Source organism: Falco naumanni, chromosome Z (assembly GCF_017639655.2).
Source record: "Falco naumanni isolate bFalNau1 chromosome Z, bFalNau1.pat, whole genome shotgun sequence".
NCBI classification, from domain to species: Eukaryota; Metazoa; Chordata; class Aves; order Falconiformes; family Falconidae; genus Falco; species Falco naumanni.
Window position 1 is genome coordinate 37,396,669 of NC_054080.1, and position 23,841 is coordinate 37,420,509.

The window sequence follows — 23,841 nt, forward strand, 5'->3', positions numbered from 1 at the left end:
AAAATAGGCAGCTTCCCTATTAGTTCAGAGCTAGTTTGTTTCTTTTCCTTTCTTATTCCAAAGGTTTAGATTTTACCAGGAGACTAAACAGTGGTTACAAAATGCAGCTTCCAATATATGCTTCATATTTTATCTATTTATTTTATTTTTCTACCTTTTTCCCCAAGAGGTGTAATTTAATGGCAATTTAAAAGGATGTTTAATATTTACATTTTGTCTGTTTGGTGGTGTTCTTTCCAGTATGAAGATCTCATGGTTTTATGTAGAAAGTGTAAAGCAAAGTTTCTGTTGGCTTTCGTTGTGCATTACTGGCTTTTCATATTCTTAAATGTAATTAGTGGAAGTTCATATGCAGTATAAGACTGCAGGTCACTGCTCAGATTTGTAACCCTTTTCAAGTTTTTTAATAGAATGAAGTTCACACTAATGCGTAAGTGTAAAATTTCACAGGGTTTACAAATTTTTATACTCTTACTAAGTATAAGCTTGGGTTTTATATAACTTTGGTACAGGAGTTCCAAACAAACAATTTCAAAACTCACTTAGTGTTTTCTCATTTTAATTAATTCTGAAATACATTTTCTGTTTAAATGAAACATTAGGAATCCTGCTTTGATGCATTAATTTCTTCCAGTGCATACTTTTGAATGTCATGTAAAGATGATGATTTATAATGAAGTTCATTTAATGTGATTAATTTCTTAGTAGTCTCAGAGCACTTTATAGATGGAGAATTATACTTCAAATTAAATTAAAAATTAAACAGTAAAGTAGTGACAATCATCTGCTATTCATCAAGTGTAAAAAGCTCTCATCTAAAAAATAATTTATAACTGTGTGAGAAAGAATCACCAAAACACTTTGTAAATACGTATCACTGTCCGGACTTTGCATAGACTTATATTAACAAGAATCTTCAACATTGAAGCTGACACCTTTTCAGCTGCAACATACAAGATAAGGGCATCGTGGCCAACGTTGTACCCATGGGGCTTAGGTGGTCATACCCTATGCTTTATGCACACAGCTTAGATACAAAGGACCAACGTGAGTTGAGGTTCCCTGTAGGACTAGGGAAACTATAAAGTCATGCCATGTCCTCTCTGAGGCGAGCAATGACACTTTGCACACCACTGCTGCTTTACGTACAAGGAGATTAAATAACAGAAACAAAGCATGTCAAGAAGCAGTGGAGGAATGTATTGAAAAGAAAATTCCTGACAGCAAATAAGAGGGTAGAGAAGAAAAGTTAAGTATTATCAACACTGTGAAATGTGAACATGGAAAACTGGCAGGTTTTGCAATGGCAACATTTGTACTACCTTCCACTCCTGTTAACCTTGCAGAGGCTACACAGCTGGAAGGGTGCGAATGCAGCTCTCCTCCCTTTCTTCCCTGTCAACAGGACAGTTTGGCAATTTCCATTTAGGTCTGTATGTGCGTTCCCTCTGATGGCATCAGCGTTGCACAGTTGTTACTGATGATGTAATCTGAAAACTGTGGGTCTGTTTACATGTTATTAGCCATTTAATTTGTATTGCAGAATCATTATTACTCTGATTATGTACTTTGGTTCCTTGGATATGGCTCTATTAACATAGTTACCAAATTGCCCTACAACTTGGGCTGACCTCAGAAATCTTTATTGACTTCTTTATGTCAAGAGTACTTAGATTTAATTTTTAATGGGCTGCAGGAACTACAGCATTACTAAATCTCACACATAATATCTGGTAGAATCCTGAAACCCTGCACGTGGAGGCAGGAAGCTGTATCAGTACTTTATCCTTCAAAGACAACCTGGAAAATGAGATTCAACAGGCCTTTGAAGCCTCAAAAACAAGAGAAAAGTTCCTTTGACTCAACTTCATTTGTTCAGACCTTGTAATTTTCAGTAGTTAGTATTTTTGCATGTTAAGGCTGGCAACACAAGAAATCCAGATGTTCGGTTGCCTTACCCATCTACAATCTGTCCAAATCCACATGGACAAGAGAATGGATCTGGGGCCTGGAAGTGATGCTGAAGCAGAAGAGGGATCCTCAGCCCATACAGATCTGGGGACCAGGTCTGAGGCAAGGCAGGAAAGTTACTTGGGGAGGTGTCAGGGATAAAATTTTGACATCGGATAATGCTATTACAATTCAATACTGAGTGGAAGATTTTGACCAGAAAACCATGTTATTTGCAGCAGGTATACAGTAGCAGCAAAAAACAAGTGGGAAAGTGAACCTACATGAATTCTTGTTACAAAAGAACCTACATTAAACATTCTGAAAGGAAGGGAGCATAATTGCTTGTACTTTGTCAGCGCTTTTATTTTATAGTCTCATTAGTATCTGTGTGACTGAAATGTGACTTCACTTCTGTTCCTATTAAAGAAACATCAACAACTACCTATCACAGGTCTGGTTTTGGTAATGATGTGAAAGATGGTACTGGAGCAAATCTTTCCATAGGCTTACGTTACATAGAATGGTATATAAGCTGTGTCCCATGTTAAGAAGTTAACTACTTGTGTCAGAGTAAAACTAGCTCATGGCAGCTCTCACATCAGTGTGACCTGGACTAGACCTGTACAAAGATATCGCAATTCATCACATTGCTATTTGTGGCCTTGCTGTTGAGGTTGCAAAAGCTGCTGGAAACAAGGGTGCACAGCAAAGGTGTTGAGAGCAGCCAGCCTGGAACTTAAGTCTGTGTGCTGTTTCCTAGTGTACTCCATGCTTGAGACCAAGGTGATACAGGTGGCTAGGGTTGCATCTTGTTTCTTGTCTGAGCCCACTCACAGCGGTGGGCTAAGAAAAGGGGCCAAGAAGAAGGACAGGCAAAGACTTTATGCCACTGACTCAGGGGTCAGAGCTGTAGCCATGAGCTCTGTGGAGCTATAGTTTTTCCCCACAAACAGTAGATGCTTTCTGTGTTTCTTCATATTGTGATCGACGCACATGTAATGAGATCTTGACACGGTCAAAAGAATAACTGCTCTCCCCCATAAGCACTGATGTCCCTCTGACAGGTCCAGCATGCTTTATAGCACAAAGGTATTGCAGCAACAGCAGAGCACTCAAGGCATTTATTAGGTCAGAGGAATTTGAACAGTATAATTTGAAGGAGGTCAGTGCAACAATATGTTAGCACAATAGCCTGACATGTCAAGTGGCTTTTATTTAAATAATCACTCAGTTTGTTCATCTTGACATCGTCTGTGCAGCATAAAAGCGCAACATCTGCTCTGCAAAGAAGCACAAATATGGCAAAAGGGCATGTTACTCCTGAGGTGAGAGATGGGGAGGAAAAAGTGGGATGGAGAAGTCCCTGAAATATTTGCCAGAATAAAATGCACGGGGGCAATCTGAATTAATTTTACAATGAGCAAAGGGTGCTGAGTTCTGCTGTCATCTTGTTTGGTAGTATCCATACTCTGAAACATTATCAAAAGATAACCGTAAATAAAAGGAAACAATTCAAACCCTCTCACATGTAGTTTTGAAGTAGAATATAGAGATTAACTTTATTGACTCACATTAATGCTGAAAAGAGCTGCATGGTTAAATCCTCAAGCATTTTTGTTATTCCACCACACTCTCGCAGGGGTTTCCTAGAGCTTATCATCCAAGTTCTTCTGTGAATGTAGTTTAGCAAGTGTCTATAGATTAAAGATACGGGATTTAGGTAAATGTTGAGGTTTCCTACAGATGGAATACGGTATGGCTGGAAGAGGGAAGACAGAAAGAAGATTTAGCTTGCGTTTCAAGTTTTGATGGACTGCAAGTGGACCTAGAACACAAAGATGACCTAAACCCCTTGCAGAAGAGTGCTCTGTAGTCTTCTTCAGAGCTCTGTTGAGGTAACACAGTCCTGTTTAAGTTGCTATGGCAAAAGCTGTTTTCAGACTTCTTTTGTGCTCACTCATTTTCCAATTATACTTAATTGACATTATATTGGATAATGGAAAAAGTTAAATCTGATCTTTCATCATTTTGATAATGTGTTCTTTTTTTAATTATTGTCATTGGTTTGGGATTTTAATTTGCATTTTAATAAGTTTAATTAAGCAATCAATGAATATTTATTGTTAGAACAATTAGTCTGTGATTTTCAAGAAAGCACTGGGAAAAAAAATAATTGCTTCCAACCAGCAGTCCAGGTCAGAATATATACTTCTGTTGTGGAATTAATTTTAAAAGCAGCATATTACCTTTCTGTATAAATCTGAACATGAAGGAAGATCTAAAAATAGTTTGTAGCAAGGAGAATAAATCAGAGCTTTATGATGGAGACTGCACAGTCCACAAGTCATCTAGAAAGATAAGCAACTGAGTTTAGGTTGACTGACCAAAATGTTAACAAACCTGATTACTACTTTACAGGCAACAGATTTTTCACGTAGGAAGCAAAGCTGGCTTGAGCCATGTTCCTGACGTTTCTGCTTATGCAGAACAACATCAAATAGTTTGAGATCGTCTTGCAATTAGTAATTTTTCCACGAGATGGCACAAGAAATCAATCATGCTCTTCCCATAACATTTTTGATTCTGACAGACAGGTATGCCCTAATAGCCTACTAAGCAATTACAATATAATGTTTCCAGCTGAGAGTTTGGAATTTGTTATTGTACATTAATAACTGAGAGATAAGCATGTGGCAAGGGGAGCACTTCTTATTTGTTGACTAGGGAACACAGAACAGTATTACTGTAGCTGAATTGTTTTTAACTAATATACATAAATATTCATGGAACTTGCATGAATTAAATTACAAAGGCATCTGTTACACCATGAGGGATTTAGTGCTACAATGGGCACTTAATGCTCAATTGGAAAACAACATCTAAAAACCCCCTCTCAACCCAATGCCTCTTCATGTGGCTAAGATACAAAAATTTATAATAAATCCCTAGTGGAGTCCACTGAAATATTAAGCATAATGAGCTTACAGGGGTAGGGGGGGTGGGGGGAGTGGGGGCGGTGGGGAAAGGAAGATGATAGGCAGGGGCAGTTTCAGTATGAATTTTTTGCAAGTTCCACTGAAAGATACCTTCAGAACTGGATACCATGAAATGTTGCAGTCCATCTTGTCAGTAAGGAATTGTTCAAAGAAGTAGTAGAGAATTTAAGAGTACAGTTTACAAGAGTACATGTAAAGAGTTTACAAGTAAACATGTAAGCATGGCATAAAAGGCATCCCTGAGAACTAACAATGGGTTTTGATCAAGCTTTCTCCAGTCTTTCTGAAGTGAAGCAGCCAGTTTAAGCCTTGTCTTTAGGGATGTATCATTACTAGGCTACGTGCAGCTGTCAGTACCTGGTATGTTGGTGTCCACCTCTGAGCTTTCCAGATTGTGAGAGGACTTTCTTCTTTTACAGAAAACATCAAAGCATGAATATTTCTATTGCAGTTACTCTGCAATAAAATGGCACACTGGCAGTGGAGGAAATCAACCTCCCTTTTGTCCTATGCCTAGATGAGATCCAGTAGCAAGTTATTTATTTGTTTCCCAGTCCTGCTGGTATTGCTAGTTTGATTGCAGAGCTTGAATGGGACACGAGCCCTTAGGATGTTTTTCATGGTTTGTGATTTAGAGCTCTTAGGCTTTATGGTGGTTTGTTTAGTTCCATTCCAGAGCAACTGTAGCAAGACTGGGCAATGGCACGACAGAGGCTTTTATCAGCTTGCTTTGCACAGCTAAGCGTAGTGCAAGCACGAGAAAGTATGTGAGCTGGGAGTCATAAGAGTTTTTGTTTTTCCAGAAGCCAGATATTCCAGTTTTAAAAGTGTTGTGCGTACTGAGCCCTCTAAGTGTCATTGACATCATTGATACTACCAGGACTTACAAAGGTTCTTAGGGAAGTAAGTCAGCTCAGCAAAAGTGTGTGTCTCTCTCTAGGTATTAATTTTGTCATGGCTTATATTTGACCACTGTGACATAATACTGTGAGGTGGATGTCACACTGTGAAGTGGATGAATATGACGTAAAGGCCTAGAATCCTGAAGTACCATTAATTCATTTATTGTCCTTTTTTTTTGACATGAGAAAATTTAAGTTATGTACAACCATTCTGGTGAGACACGTCACAACATACATTATTAAAAATATGCTCAGTTATGTTAGTTTTAGGTAAACTGACTGTCTAAAGAGGATTGCTGAGAAAGTAAATGCGGGACATGCCTGAAACAAAGCAAATGCAATTAAATATTTCAGTTTATTGAAATCTCTAGATCTTTTGGATTCCTGAATTACAGTACATTAACTACAGAGTCATTAGAGAGGTTTTGCTTTCTTACAAAAACTGTAATTATTTGAATTCTTTAACCATACTCCTTTATAATTGAATATTATAATAAATATACAATAAAGTAAATTTCAATTGAACACAAAGACAAGGCAAAATCTTCTTGCCACAAGAATGACACTCAGTCCTTCATTTTGATTTAAATGATAGTCAGGATGAAATTAATTCTCAATGCAGTGTTATAATACTGTAGTATTTTGGACTCGGTGCTTTACCCTACCTCCTGGGATCTCAGATGACTTTACAAATAATCCTTGGGATCTGGAAATAAAGTGTCAGTGGTCATAACAAATGGATTAATTTGTCTTGCTATAAATGAAAACAACCTTCTCTGTGCACCTTCCACAATATTTATTCTCTCCTCTTGAGAAGATGATGACTTGAAAAAAAAAGATATTTTTTTAGCCATACACTACAGTCATAGTTAAACTGCTTTATCATAGAGTATGCTGTCTTGCTTTATATGTCAGTATTGTGAAGACTTCCATTTCTAAATCCAGTTTATAACCTTTTCATCATGATTTTTATATCCCATTTCACAGATAGAATTTATTACAGACTACAGTGACTGATGTGGTTTTCTAGCACTTCAGAGCTTCTAGATATCCAGATAATATAGTCTTAGTGACCCATAGTTTTCCTCAGAATATACCAGCTGTGTTTAAAATATGGATTACCTGAATGGTTGAATATGGCTCAGTTCTGCCCCACATCTCATTCTTTCACCAAGTAGGTTTTTTTGCTATGCTACCTCAGTTCATTCAGATTTTCCTACCTCTTAGCATCTCTCTTCTTTAGCAAGGAAGGTATGTCACTGCCGCTCAGACCCTCCCTGCTATGTTTATTACACTGAGAGCTGGGGTTGTTTGTTTTTCCCCTCTTTGTTTACTTTAATAGGTAGTCACTGTTGGCTGAGCTTTGGTGCATTCATGCTGAACTCTGGCTATAAATGGTTTACAAGGTGGTAGGTCAAGACTAGAGATGTGAGATACTTTAATGGTGAAGATTGACCCAGGTTTATGGAAGGATTTTATCACATTCTGAATACTTTTCTTTACCAGCCTGACCAAATTTTGTCCAATTCCTTACTTCCCCACAGATTTTGCCTTTTTTAATAATGATGAGAGACAAAACCTGACACTTTGTTTGTTGTGGATGATCGTATTTTTTTTCCTTCACTCAAAACCCCCCACCAAGTGATAGAGAGGAATGAATTTCAGGGAAATGATGTGAAGTGAAAGCAGCAGGTTTTGCATAGTTAGGGTAGGAGCTGTGACTCTCAGGCAAAACGCAAGAAAGGGGAACTCAGAGTGGGACCAAACAAGCCTGCTGGAGTTGCGAGTTACACTTTCTGAGAATAACAATATCCTCAAATAAACTAGTTCAGTTTATAGTGGCAGGGTTTTTTTGTCTGTGTCTCTGTGTGTGTGTGTGTGTGTGTGTGTGTGTGTGTGTGAGCCCACATTCATTCCTTTTCCTCTGTATTTGGAATGTGTAATCAAATACACCTTCTCAGTGTATTCCAGAGATAAGAAGGTTTTCTGGGAGCCACTTTCAGGGGCACAATAAAGCACTATGGTACTTCAGAAGTCTCCAAACATTTGAAGACTTTAACCAAGCTTGAACTAGACTGTCTGGAATATGTCCATCACCAGTTAAAGCCATAATGAAAGAGATTTGAAAAGATATGGCTGCTTTCTTTGTTTTTTTCAAATGAAAATACTCTCCAGCTTTCCTTTGTGCAGGAGTGTTTGGCCAGAATCCTTAGGGGAAAACTGAGCAGCCAAACCACATGCTAGTTTACTGAGATACTACTAGGTGAATGAATAAATAATGGGTAGATAAATAATTGAGTCTCAGATTTTTTTTGATGTTGTAAACAAAGATTGAAAGTAGTCATTGGGGAAATCTTATTCGTCTTATCTAGTACTCGGGATTCATTCCATTAGAAGTATTTTCTTCTGAAGTGACTATATGAATAAGAACATACTAGCTGTATTAATTCCATCTGTATTTCACAGCTGCAGATCATGCAAGCTGGGTGTTGTTTTGGCTGGGTGCAGAATATCCCAGGCTCAAGGCAGTTCTGAACATTAACCTGTCATCCAGTCTCTCTGTCTGCCCTTATTAAGGGTTTACAGAAAGTAAATAAGACCATAACATTCTACTGTGTTCCAGTATGGATTAATTTGAAATCAGTTACAACTATTACATTCCAAGGTGTGAGAGCAGAGCTGGCAAGGAGGAGTGCTTGCAGTGATGAGAATGTCCTTGCCAGGGCAGAGGGAAGCAAGGGTTTGTTGTCCACAGGCCTGTATCCCCCTGCATCGCAACACAACTGAATTCTGTTGTGCTCTTTCCCTTTCCACTATAAAGGACAGCAGTACTGAGACCTGCTTCACCCGGGATCAAGTTCCTCTCCGGCCTGTTGTGACCCAGAGGCTGACATGTGTCTCTCCCAGCCCAGTGGGAAACTCTAAACCACCGTCTAGTCTGAGCCGATTTCTTTCTCCAGCTGCTGCAGGAAAGGTAGCAATCAATAGTTAAGAATTCATGGGCTCTTTGTGTTAAAGCACATTCAAGAACTGTTAGACAAGTTACTTAACACTTCTCTTTTAATTTTATCAACTGGTAAAAGGTAGATTAGATCTTTGGGAAGAGCTCCAGTTTGAGTGTTAGCCCATCCTATGAAAAGGGAACCTTAATTGTGGTGGTGGCAAGTTGTGAGGTGACCTGATTTCTGTCCAGATGACTCTCTAACACCCTCTGTCTTTAATCTCTGTGTCACATCGGAAGATGGAGGTAAACCCGTAGCCCCAGGCATTGTGTGGGTTACAGACGCATCAGCCTATGATCTCTAGCAGCCAGCCACAGCTCCTCTGCCCCTCCACAAGCCCTGCAGAGTCTACAGTGCCGGGGTGGGAGGGAACAATAAGTCATGTCTCTCCCTCCCAAGCTCCTTCTCTTGTATTTACACGTGGTTTTCCCTAGGTGAGACACTGCACACTTCCATTTCCGATTTGCAGTTCCCCTTTACAGGAAAGAGTTCAAGGGGAGAGCGTTTGAAGGTGGAGAAACGAACTCGTATCTAGAGTCTGTGTTGTGTCTGTGTAGCCAGCAGACATTGTCATAATTTTCTAGCCCTTTAATGAATGACAGGTCTTTTAACGATGGCAAGAGGAAACACCCTCTTGAGTTTTAGGGTCTGCAACAGACTCTGTGCTGCAAAGACTGTGACTTCTGTTTGTAAAGTTACAATGTCAAAGTAAGAGTGAAGATAAAAAATTTCGAAGCAGTAAACCATAAATTACATTCAGTGGGAAGTGAGTGTATATATATATATATATATATATATATATATGTATATACACACAAAAGATATATACACACTAATACAGTGTACGTGTGTGTGTGCATGTTGACATGTATGCATTTGGGTTTTTTTATATATTATGTGTATATATATGTACTTCTATAGTGTGTGTTTCAGGCAGATAATTGCACACCTAGAAATGCTGGGTCCTTCTTAGGCAAAGCGTGTTGAAGCAGGACATTTCTCTCTAGAGCTAGAAAGAAAACCAAATTCCACTTTGAAACAGATTGGACTTCTTTTCTCTGTTCCCAGAGACCGTTGCCTTTTCTGTGTAGTATTTGCTATTCCTATTTCCATCAAGTATTCCTCATCACTTCAGAAAGCAATTTGGAATGACTTGGATGAAAGCCACCAAATAGAAAAATGCTTTAAGGAAAAAAGAAAATTAAAAGTCTTGCAGAAAGTTTCTTTCGCTTAGAACAAAGTGGTTATAACAATGTGTTTGGAAAACCTATTGAGCTTATGGCACTTACTTTCAGGAAAGAAAGACAATGTCTTTTGTGTTACGCACATTTATCTGCCAAGACTTTTATGAGAGATCACAGGAGACCTTTCTTTCAAGGCTGTAGATTATACAAACAGACTATTTTGTGTAATCTTAGAGGTGAACTAAATGGGAGCTCAAAGTGCTGAGTGTCTCTGAAAATCAGGCCAATTTTGCTTAGGTATTTCACTTGCATTTTTTCACACCATTGAAACTTTGGCTGGAATATTTTAAATATCTTGTGAGCACTGCTACACATCTGAATCTGTCTTAGAATATTTTTTTCTGGATTTTTTTTTTTCAGCTGCAGATCTCAGGATATTTAGTTATTTTAGCATTTCATGGGAACTCAAGCAGTAACAGCAAGTAAACTGTGGTTTGCAGGGCACTGCTGGTTTTACATCTGTCTTCTAAGTGAGTCAGTATGTGCACACAATGGATGTAATGAGATGAGGTGAGTTTCAGCAACTGCAAAAAGCATTCCTTTCTACTGGTACTCTTCTCTCTTAGTATGCAGGTCATGTACAATGCATGGTGCAGAGTCATTGATGTAATTGCCAAGTTTCCAGCATCATGTTATGATTCATCTATAAAGAGTCAGTTATCGGAAAACCTACCAAATAACAGCTCTATTTTAGACCAGTCTAAGACACAGGAGATTCAACATAATTTTGTTGCATCTACAGAACAACAAATCTGCGTGGTCCTGGCTTCTCTGAAAATTAGTATCTTCCTTTGCAGAAAGAAAAAAATCATCTCACAAGGCTTTAAGGTAGTCCAAGGCATTCCCCGCTCCCCCCCCCTCCAGTAGATTGATTTACATCAACAAGCAAGCAGACTTGATATAAATGGTTTTATTTGTTTGTAATAGTAATTTTAGTTTCTTAAAAAGCATTAGACTGTTGTTTGGTAAGAAGCAAAACATTTTAATTAACAAATTAATAAACTTAGCCTTAAGATTTATATGTAAGGCTAACAAAGAACTTACAATATACCTGTGCATGTTTATTTAAGCAGTTTGTAGCTTATTATGTTAAAAATGGTCAATGGTGCAATTCTAAGTTACTCTGTGATTATTCTTTTCTTTACAGTTGATGTCAAATTGCTTTCAAATAGAGCTGGAATTCAATTAAAATGAAAATGGTATTTAAAAAATATTTCTATTAACCAGTAGCACTATCATAAGCGTGTTAGCTATGTAATCAATTTTCTAAAGTCAAAATAGGTTTTAGACACTAAATTAATGTATCTAGTCAAGCAAGAAAGCATTACCTACAGAGAAGGAAATGAAAGGATTGTTTCTAGGCACCAAGTCTGTCTACTGCTGGTAGATCTTGGGCTCCTCAGTCTAGTTTCATAGGAGCAGAAGACGTTATAGGATTTGGTGGTGTTTGTTTGTTGTTTTGGGAGGGTTTTTTTTTAGCTCCTTCAGGTTATCAGTAGTTTCATGCATTGGATTGAAGAGTAAACTGAAGAAAGTGTTTTCTCTGTATTGGCAGAAGAGTTTCTCACCTTCCCAGTCTGATCAGGGGAGCTGCCTGGTTCCACAATTTGGTCTTTCAAACTTTGGCAGCAAATAGGTATTGTTCCTTTCTCAAAAAAGGGATTTTAGTGATCTTAAAGGCTTTGTGTTCTCCTCACAGTTCTCATATTCTTTTGATATTGTTTTGATTTTGTAATGTATAAAAGCTGCCTTTCTGAATGTAGAGATGCAAGAAATTAATTGTGTTTGGTCTGGTTTAGACTTAAGAGTCATTTTTATTGGATGGAGCTTAAAATTATTTCATATGCCCTGAATCTCATGCACGCGTAAATAACCAAAATTAGAGACGTGAGGAAAGGTCCCTTCCAACCCAGATCGTTCTATGATTCTATGAAATCATGAAGTTGCATACATATTTTGACAAACATAAGTACCTTCCCTGGGTGTACTTATCAACTTTTAGGATTTAGGCTTTTACGCAAGTGAATTCTAAGTATTTTAATGACAGTGTAGACTGAGAAGTTTATCTTTCTAATATTCAGGTTTTAATGAAGTAAGTTTTATGCAATTTTAGGCCAATATTGCCTTTTGATTTTACCCACAAGCAGAGATCTGCAGATAAGGAATGTTCGAATTTTGTGTCTGGACAATAAAATAAATTTAATTCTTACTCAACTGAAATGTCTTTGACAAGAATTTCTGTATAAAACTAAATAAAATGAAATTATAAAAGCTTTATTTCAAGATAAAACACAAAAATTTCATTCACTTTACAATTTTCAAAATCTGTTATATTTGGGTTTTCTTATGCTTGAGGACATTTGCACACTCAATATCAATGTAAATGGCATTTTTCAGTGCAGTTCATGTGAAGAATGTTCCTTGGTCCTTCCTGTGAAGTGTATTGTATTATGCTACCTTGGTTTGCCTGGATATAATTTACTTTGTGCAAACAAACTATCATCATAGGATGTTCTTCATATTTATAAAAGCACTTTTAACTAACAGGCTTCAAAACAAGGTCAGTGTAAGCGTATTTAATTTGGGAAAGTGTCTCATATTAGGTACATAGAGGCAGAATAGGAACTTTCCTGAAAATGTGAGTTTTTCTATTAAATAGGCAACAAGATAGAAACAGGAGTCCACTGTTTTACAGCAAATATAAGGTTGGCGTTTTGCATTTCCCCTTCACCAAGAAAATGTATAACGTACTTGGCATCTGTTTCCAATGATTAATTTATAAAGCATTAGTATGAAAAGGCTATGTGAAGCCGTGTTTAAGGAATGAAATATGTTCTGATGAAAAAATGCTTTTGATGCCTTCTGACCACTGTGGTTTTGACAATTATAAAAGTGCTAATTTGTAAAAGAAAATATACATACTATCTTAACAGGCAAGACTTTTGGAAAACAGCAGAAATTATACAAAAACAAGTAGTATAAAAACAAGTAACAGTACAAAATATTCCTTTCTTATAAAACAACTAACTAAAAGTGATGTTGAAACATACTGTGGTTTGTTCTCAGTATTTTATGTACAAGATCCCAGTGTGGCAGGAAAACTGGAGCCTGCCTTCCATAGACTGACAAATAAGAATTGTTTTTGAGACTAAAAATCACTTTTTACCCAACTCTGCTTGCTTGTTAAAATTTGACATTTGGACAACAGCAATGGTGTGGATGTTTTCCATACTGTAATGGTAAGTAACTACCTGGGTGCAATCTCCTGGTCCTCAGCCATAGGGTATGACAGCACAGAGGGGACTTTGCTGCTGTGTGTAGGGGTTCAGGATGCTTGACAGATAGATGTCACTGTACAAATACTTCCCTGAATAAAACCTTGTTTCTTCACAGAACAAAGAAACAGAAGAAATCGTGGCCAGCAGCAGATGCCCAAGGTATAAAGGGTTACTTTTCCAGGATAATCCTTTGGTTTCCAGTAATTTGTGGCTTGCAGATCACTGGTGGTTTTTGTCCCTTTGTCAGTTTGCCTGTTAGCATATTTAACCACCTGTGGCAAGAAATTCAACAGCTGAGCTTGTACATGTTATATGAAGTATCTTCTCCTATTTGCTTTGAAATTGCTGCCTACTAGCTTCATGTGTAGTTCATCAGGTTTTGAACAGGGAATAATTATTCAATACATCTCCATTGCTTGCAATCATATAAAAAATCTGCCCTGTCTGACCTGTTTATGTGCCTCATCATAAGCAGACAGTGTAGTTATTCCTACCTGGACAAATACTCGACCCTCAAGCTGAGAATCTGTATAGTAAGAAAAAACAATACAGATGTGTTACAAGTTTGCTATCCAAACTTTTTTTGTGTAAAGTAAGGAGACCAGGACTTTACCTGGCTTTTGAAATTTCCAGCAAAATACTTAGGTATGTGAAAATATAACATAGCATATTGGTTCAACACCTAAATGTAGAAATCTTGCTAGCTTAGGCATTCAGATTTGAAAACTGGGTCTCCATGAATCATTTACTGTAATGACTCTTAATTGCCTCAGATTTTATTCTTTTTTAAATGACCAAAAAAGGGCGTTATCCACTTTGAATTCCAAAGGTTATCTGTATTCAGTGAGTTAATGCTAATGGAAATGTATATTATGTGGTAATTACTGTAATTATTACATCTAAGGGTTCAGGAATCTGTTTTTAACATGATTTCCTGAGGAAATTATGATTATGCAATCTCTACTTGTCTCTCTGTCTTCCTTTTTGCTTAAGAACTTTGAATCTGTTGGCCAATTTTCACCAGCTTTGGAGGAATAGAATAGGTCAAAGACGTTTTCTTTGAAAGACTGTTGAAATCAGTGTACAAACAAGAAAGAGGGAGGGTGGGAAGAAAGAGAGACTTGCATTACTGTAACAGGTAAGTTCTCTCTGCAAAGACACAGTGTGTCTGGGAGAAGTCATCCAGTCCATCAACGTGCATGTGTAGACTGGCTGGTACCAAAAGCATACACTTAGCTCCAGATGAGCAGTTACGATATACCCTGTCTCTGGCCTGTTAGAAGACTCAAGAAAACAATGTAGAAGGAGAGTCTGTAATAGGTACAAAGTTTAGCTGGTCACGGCAACCTGGACTTTGTTTCTTCTATTGCTTAAAGAGCTTAATGGCCAAATGGTCTTACCTGATGGTCTAAAAATCATGGTGAGACATGGAAAGAAGACTAAGTGAGAAGAAATGCAAAATAAACATCAAAGCAAAAAATATTCTGAAGCTACTAATAAGTGGGATTTCAAATGAACTCCTAAAATGATGAACCTAGCATTCTTTTGATATAGGGATTTTCACAGAAGATTAATTTCTGCATGGATGAGAAGACATTTTCTTTCTAAATGGACCTCTTTCAATCTATAGAACATCTTGGAACAGGTACTTTCTACTTCCTATACTTACTTTTATGATTTTGGGAGCATTTTTCCATAGCTGTGGATGTATCTGAAGAGGAACTGGAAGCCCAAGGTCACGTGCTGGTCATGTACATGCTCTAGTAAAGCTTGGTTTATTCAGAATGGACTTTGAAAAAGCAGATTTAGTTATACGATGTAACTTCTTCTCATATTGCAAGTATTTTAAGTATCCAGGATTTGAAAACATGTCATATTTTGAAAAGTCTGTTTCCAACCTGTTTATGAATGGGATCCCATGGCACAGGCAACAAGGTACCTACCATTGTAGGTAAAAGATAATAAACCTCTGCTAAAGATAACAGCAGAGCAGGCTTAGAGCGGATCAGCCAGTCCTACCCTACTACACACAAGAAAGGTCACTACGCAAATCTGCCATTAATGTTAACAGCATATCTATGTTTCCGCTTAAGGAGCATCAGCGGAGGAGCCAAGGCTCAAAAGACATATGTCAGAAAAGGAAAGCCTGCAGGAGAGTTCTGGTGGAACATCTCAACAGAAATGCTTCAGGGAAGATAACGGGAGTGTTTTGGGTTCCATATGCTCTATGTGCCTGTGCTACAGACTTTGTATTTTTACAAAATCAAAGGTGTGAGATTTCTAAACATCAAACCACATGACACAGATTTCAGTTGCTCAACAAAGTAAGCTCACAAAACTGACCTGCAACAGTATGCTGAATGTATATGGAACCTTTAATACAAACTTTGCAGAGTAATAGCCCTCAAAACATCTTCTGCTAGTGAAAGATCTGTTTTAATGTAGATATACTATCCAGAACACCAATGACTCCTTTCCTTGAAGAGTGGACTGGTGCTGTGTGAAAGGTAGGCAGGCTCTCACCCAGAGTGTGGGTACAGCTCACCACAAGTTTACACAGTGATTCTTTGAGCATATGGATGACCAGGTGATAAGTTTACACTGTTTAGGATTAGGCCCTATTTTCTGACATAAAGGAAGGTGGAAATACCCAACCTCTCCTTCCTTAATAAATCAAGATGACAAGGAAATGTGTTGAAATGGTCACTGGCTCAACTGATGAGAGGTGTGCATATGTGTGCAAGGGAATTTGATGAGCCAGTGACATGATGGGACACCTCCTTGGCCTTTGGACTGGCAGTGTCAGGTATATGCCTCGGAGAAGACATGGCATAGCTGTACTGAAATATGGGGCTATTTCTCACCGTACCATGAAAACTCCCTTCCTTGAGTGACCGTGCTCTGGGGCTGGCTGACACTTTGTCTTTTAGAATATTCTTTTGAGGGTACATCCACTATTTACATCTGTGAGAAAATTGAGCCTTGGTCTCCTTTTAGGGGACTTTTGGGGCCTCGCTCAAGCTCAGGCCAGGGCTGCACAGCCTGGTGGTGCTACAAGTGGAAAAGGGCTGCCCACTGCTGGAAGAAGAGCTGCCAAGCCTGGTGCCACTCTAAGGATGTCCTCTGCTGCCATGGCCAGGTCACACCCTGTGCCAGGGCACTGTCGCCCACTGTAGCAACGAGCTCAGTGTTTTGCAGATGTACCCTCAGAGTTGTTAAGGAAGACATAACAGATTTTGATAGCAAAGGCTCTCAGGTCAAAATTTAGACACCTAATTTCTTGCTAAATTCCATTGTAGCCCATCACTTACTGGATATGGCCTGCAACATCAATAAGCTATTTTGGTGCCTCTTCAAATACAGTGAGGACAGAAATGATCATATTTTTCTACCTCCTATCTTTTCCCTTCCTTTTAGACTTTCTCAAGATTCTCTTGAAAAGCTTTTCAAGGGCAAATGAAAGTAGACTAAAATTATACTTCGAATAGAATGGCATGAATCACACGCACAACTATTCAGATGAAATTTTAGTTGTATAAGCAATTTTTTCCCGTCATGTCATCTTCAACTCAGGAGCCAAATGAGAAAATATTTGTGCATCCTATGTTCTTGATATATAAAGCAATGTCACTGCTGGTGTAAAATGGGATTAAAATACAGTTTCAATTTATTTTATATGGTCTGCTTTCTTTACAATGCATTTAACTTTCCCAGATATTACTGTGTGCATTATGGAAAGTGAAGGCAAAAACCTACGATATATCTCTTTACAGAAATAATCATTCTACAAAGCCTACCCCCTTCAGAAAATGTATCAGCAATCCCTGTGTGCTAAGTGCTTCAGAAGCACAGCCATGTACAATTGATAGCAGCTGAAAATAGTTCCACATATCCTCTTACCATTCTAGAGTTAATGTGTCAATTATGTATTTAAATTTCAAGGGGTGATTATTATTTCATGATAAAAACATTTCTGGACAGGATTATGGAACATAAAATTCAGCTCAGGATTGCCTTGATATATGCTGTGTATAAAAAAGTAAATCCAATCAGGTTGATCATTTCTTTTCAACATGAATTGTTTAGAAAAGGGAAGAAACGTTTTGCTGGGCAAGGCAAAACAAACTACATTTTAAAAAAAGATTTTTCTAGCTTTCATTCTTCAACATGGAACATTGAAAAAAATAAAATGTGATTTCATAAAGGAAAAGTTAATATGTGTTATATTCACTCCTTTTGGAAATACTCATATAGTTCAGAATATTTGTAACCATCAATGAACTCCATGCCTGTGCATCCCAGCTGTACTTCAATACATCCAGCTGCATTTTATACTGTGAATTAGATTTGAGTCTATCTCATTTTCATCCATGCACTAAATTGTAGTCCGCAGACCAAAACTAATCCACAAACATTTATTTCAAAAATGAAATTCACACACCAAAACCTAAAGAGTGAAAACCTATACCACGAAATATTAAAACACCTTGGATGCATGTGGTTAGTTGAAGCATCTCTGACAAGAGGCTGGTTTCTAGCTATGTGCCTAGATAGGTACAGGGACTTCAGTATATGCAATCCATAGTGCACTTTAATATGTATGATCTGCTTTGCTACATCTTAGTTATACTTGAATATTTAAAACTGTGTTCAGACTTCAGTGTGTGTATGAAATATGAATGCTAGCAGGAATGCAAAACATTTTCTTATTCACATTTCCTTTGAAGAGCAGCAAGGTCACTGAGGTAGAATGTAATATAAAGGAAGGGATAATTAACATTGGACTATGAAATACTGTTTGTCCATGGAGGTATGCTGATTGAGACAATTACCGGGTTTCTAGTAGGCGGTAGATACTAAGGGTCTGTAAAGATCCTTTTTCTCATTTAGCACCTTCATTGCCTAGTCTTCCACTAACAAGCTGCTGTTCTGCTCTCCCGATGCCTGCATGTCAAAGAGGTGGCCTAGGGATACATTTCACTTCTAAGTACTAATCAAAGTCATGTTTTTTCTTTTATATTAAAACTGTTTCATGCTTCCATCATGTAACTTCTTGAACAAAATTTTTGGTTATGTTACATTTATAAAAATAGACTGTATGTCATGTCTTTGTTCACCCAGTAACTGTGGAAGAACTATGCAAGTACCATGCTCAGTGTACTTGCTACAGCATGAGGCATACCAACAGTGACTTTCATAAGTTCTCTCTCATAACCCTGTATTGTCAGCAGATCTAAAAAACATAAGACCAAAGGAAATAAACAGATGGAATTTTAAAAAGGTCAGATCTGAACTCCAAGAATTGCTGCTATCCCTACTTTTGGTTCTTTGCTCATACAGTAATGCCAGCGTCACTAATTTGAGAAATTAGTTCTAAGCACTGATCTTTTGCAGTATGGGATATGTGTTTCTTAATTGTCTGACCATCACTTCCTTTAGGAAGTATGTAACACCTGTACAGAAGGAACAGGTTTGAGAATATATATATATATATTTTATTTAATTATTACTATTACTTTTTTCTCTTTTGGAGCACAAAAGACATCGTTTCTACTGGGACCTCTGTGGAACTGGTGACGTAGAATCGTGTGATTATTTGTTATAGCCACTCCTAGCATACAGCAGTAATTCCATTATTTCTCTGTCACTTAGCAGCCATTGTTTAGATTTTAATCCCAGTGAATTTTTAAAAGGTATAAATTTGTTATGGAGCTTTAATATTGACTTGTACTGCATAGTATTCCCAGAAATGCACTAAAATAACATTGTGTTTATTGTGTTCCTGGGCTTGGTGGTTGGTTTTTCTTAAGGGGGGGAGGAGAGAACCTGGATGTTATTTCCCACTCACCTAAAAGCTCTTTTGTGATTATAATTCACATTATTCAGGCTCATACTGACCACATAGTAAATAATGTTCAATTGCCTTTGATTACAAAGAAGGAAAAAATATCTCTGGCAGTTATGTATTTTATTAGCACTGCTGTGAAATAACATTTGCTAATTCCCTAGTGCCTTGGGATCCCACAAAATCTAAGATTCGTCACCGTGTTTATCAGATTTAAATATTGAACTGTTGGACAGGGGAGAGGAGTGGCTTACTGGGAAAATGAAAATTTCAGGCAGGAACAATTGTAGTTGATTTTTTCTGTAATGGAGAAAAAAGAATGTGAGACAGCCTAATACATTAGTTTTTAAGGGGTGGAGAAAGAATGATGACCGTACTTTGGAATCACAAGTCTGGAGAAATGTGGAAAACTAGGAAAAACCTTTCAGAGCTTGAAAAATTATTTCATTGTGCAGATATTATCGTCTCTAAACAAATTCCTAGTTCTCCAGGCACCTCTATTCAAATATCCAGAGGAGGGCTTTTTGGACTTTTCTATGAATATCTAAGGCAGTCTGTGACATTTTAAACTAGACAGGCCATAGAAAGTTCCGTAGGAAAAAATCCAGCACTTCTCAAAGTTCAGCCCATCTTTTTTGGAGGCTAATCCCCAAAAGACGGAATAGTGTTCTCTCTTCCTAACCACTGATACAGCCTTTCTGTAGGTGAAGTTCAGCATACAGGTATGGAGAATATCAACCTGTTCATTTTTCTTTCATGCTACGCCATTTTCATCTGGAACTGACTCATCATGATGGGGAAAAGGTGATCAAAGATTCCTTTGATGGTAAGTTTAGCTTTCATAACTACAGAGTACAAATCTTCTGAAAAGGGGAATATCTTTCCTGGTTTCTCTGTTCTCCTACAAGCATCTGTACCATAAACTAAAGTGTCCAAGGGCAGCTAAACAGGCAGCTCAATATCTAAGCTAGAGAGAAGGGCAATGCTTGTACAGTCTTTGCATTTCCAATTGTAGGCTATAAGCCTTTCCAAATTAAAAGAAAAAATCTGTGGGGTCAGAACTTATGAGGCAAAGAATAAAACCTCAACCCAGAATTTATCTAGAATAATTATATGCATTTGAAGAAATATTAATCCTAAAAAAAGTATCTCAGCAATGGATATAACGAAGAAAAACATATCAGTTGGCAATAAAGACAGACTTTATAGGCCAGTAAAGTTAAGTTTACTGTTTTGATGTTGTTATCCATTTAAACAAGTTCTCCTAATGATAACTATTAAGAAAGGGAGGTCTGAAATGCTTAATACTTTCAGATTCGCATAAAATAAAAAAGGAGGATCGTATAATTGCTTGTATTTTCATCGTTCTAGTCAGAGGAAGGTATGCCTATTTATGCTACTTGATCACATTTGAGCCTTAGCTCAAATAGTCCTGCTCCCATTTTGAAGTCCTGAAAGAATCATGGGCACACAAAGCAGGAGTAAAGCTAATTCAAGTTACGCTGGAAAGGGGCTCTATACGATTCATCTCAGTGCCAGCAATCAGATGTAAATTATGACAAATTCCTCTTGCCAGAAGCTGTGGTCTTGATTTTCTCATCAGTAAAATGGGATGATGAAAAGAGTACCATTCTCCAGTACCTAAGAGGAGGATGTTTTTAAGATTATTTGTTTGCAGTGGCTGGAAATATGAATCACTGTATTTTTATTAAGATATAGATCACTTGACTAAACACATTATTTTCTTCTAATATACTATAAGACTGGATTTATGGGTACCTAGTAGTCTGTGAATTCACATTCTCTGTAACAAATATTCATGTTCACTTTTAGTTGCAATGCTTAGAATGACTGTGTTTGTATGTACGAAAAACAAACAAATCTCATGAAGTTGCCAGAGACCTGCTCATTTCAAAACATAAACCCTGAGCATTTCACCAAGATCAGCAACAGGGTCTCTAACAGCCTGTGCAGGAAGCCATAATTCTGGACCAGAAAATTAAACTGCTGCCGTACTTGCCTGGCCAAGCATTTGTGGACACTCCAGGAACAGGTTCAACATGCAGAGGCAGGGTTTCTTGCTTCCATTAAGTATTTTAAACATCTGTCCCCAGTGTTGAAAGCTCTGTGCTGGCATCTGTTGAATAGCAGATCATATGCAGGATTGTACGTCATGGGCTTAGCTCATCCCAGTTTTGATAATCTTTTTATTCCCTGCATGTCTGCCATGATCTGAGATCTGCTGATGCAGGATTTCTGTGGTTCATAACTTCCATCTTAAGACACAGAATGTGGCTTTAGGACTTGTACTGCTTTATGCTTTCTTGTTTTGAAGTTCATTCCCACCTGATGAGGTTAAGGCTTGACAATTGTTTTGATATTCAAGCACTTTTTTCAGGCAAAGGCTTAGTGTCACTGCTTACTCTACAGTGAGTGGGAATAAATTTCCAAATCTTGCAACGGGACCAGGACCCAGAAATGCATAACGTTTAATCCCAGGTACCACAAATGCTATCCATGACGTGGGCATGGAAGGTTATGTCATTACATAAATTCTACACGCTATGTTTCCTTCTTTGCAAAACAGCCATTGCAGCTCATGAGCATTCCAATGAACTGATTTGCTATTTTGAATATAAAATGTTTAGTTCATCTACTAGGCAATAAATGTTACTTCTACGTTGATGTAGCACCAGACTGCTGGGTGCACCCAAGCTCCACATTCACACATTTGTTAAATGTTTTGGTTGTTCTCCTTGGATGGGATGCCCTGAGATACTAGAGGATGTGGTTTTCAATAACTACTGCTATCTTTACAACCCTGTTTAAAGTCTTTGTGTGCTTTTATCTGGTTTTTTAATCTTTACTGCATTCTTAAGCAGCCCTTTTGTCAGGAGATTGGTAATCCTGAGCAAAAGGCTCTCATATAAACAGAAATTCTCTTAATTATCCCCTGGACCATCTTGCAGCCTTTTCATGTGGCTCAGCTGGGTGATTTCCACAGTCTGACCCATTTAGGGAGGGGATCTTCTAACCTAACATAAATACTCTTGTTGGCAGATGAGGCTTTGTAGTATACATTCCTGGACATCAAAAAGTGTCACTGGGAGGCTGGGGTCAGAACACGTTTCCTTATACTTGGGTTACAGAGGCACTGATCATGGTTATCATGCAGGGTGCTTCCCAAGCCAGCACACAGGGGAACCAAATCCATGACTGTGACTCCTCGGCATGAGGACAATGTAAAAGTGGAAACTGAGAACGTGGAAGAGATGTGGCTATTAGCTATAGTCTGTACACTGCAAATTCAAGAAATTCAGGTTTAGTCTTTGGATCTCCCGAAGCAATGTGCTAGGGTTGTGGTCTGAAAAACTGGTGCACTAAAATGTGTTTAAAGACTTACCATTGCAAAGCCTACAAAGGCCTTCATGCTTTCCAGTTACCCTATAATGGCTTTAAGAAAAGCTAAGTTAAAAGAATATAAAATAATTTCTAGACGATCCAAATGCAGGTCATGAGGTGCCAATGGTTACAGAAACAAGTGACCAGGAATAAAAAGAGAGTAAAATCTACCTACCTACTAGATTAGATCCCAAAGTGTCTTTTTCTTGACGTTGTCCTGCTCATAGCTGGTTACAATGCTTCACACCCGCATGACTGGTTCTGGCGTTAGTCCTTATATATCTGTTTTCCATTTACAGATGGTAGAAAGGATTTTGGATATCACTCTTTTTTGGTAATGATCCAAAAGTATGCTATGCGCCTGTAACAATGCTCTAGCCCTTAACTGGGTAAAAGTTCGAGACTTCCAAACTATTTTATGCCCCTTCCAGGAAAATGTTGATGACTTTCCTCATGGATAGGTGTGGTTATCACCTGCCCAGACAATAAACAGTCAGCTAACAGCTACTCTGATCTTGGGCTAATGGTTAATGTATTGAAAGGCAGAAAACCTTTTACTCTGGGTGTGGCAGTGTTTAAATGCCAGAATAAAGCATTTTATATGTTGCATGAATTTACCACTTCCTAAATGTGCTTTATATCATTAACTGAGTGTGATGAATATATCATGTGCTTTCATACAGTAGTAACCAGTGCTGAGTTTAAGAGTGAACCGCATTTTTCCCAACTACTCCCAATCTTTTCTAAAGGATACTAAGACAGTTTTTAACTCGGCTTAAAGTCTGTCTTCTTGGGTTGTAAAGAACTGATTTATTCAAATGTGCAGTTGTGTTTATCTTTGTCATGCTGAGAATACTGTCTCCTCTTTCTTTCACAACAAGCAAAAGTGTGGGAGAGATGAGGGAAACGCAACAAAGATGAAAAAGATCATCTGGGGGTGTGGCACTAAGCATGAATACAGGGGAATTAAAAAGAATGTGAAAGCTGGACTTCAGTATAAGTAAGCAGTTTGAAGGAAGAGGGAGCAGAATCAACATGAAAGATAGAAGAAATTAGAAGAACAGATATGTTTTTGAACAGCTGCATAAGAAAGAGGCATGACCAAGGAACATGAGAATGTGGAATAAGATTGGAGGAAAAAAACAATCCAGTAAGCAAGGATGAGAATAAAACAAGGAGGTGGAAGGAAATTGTTACAGCAACATGAAGATGAGAAGAA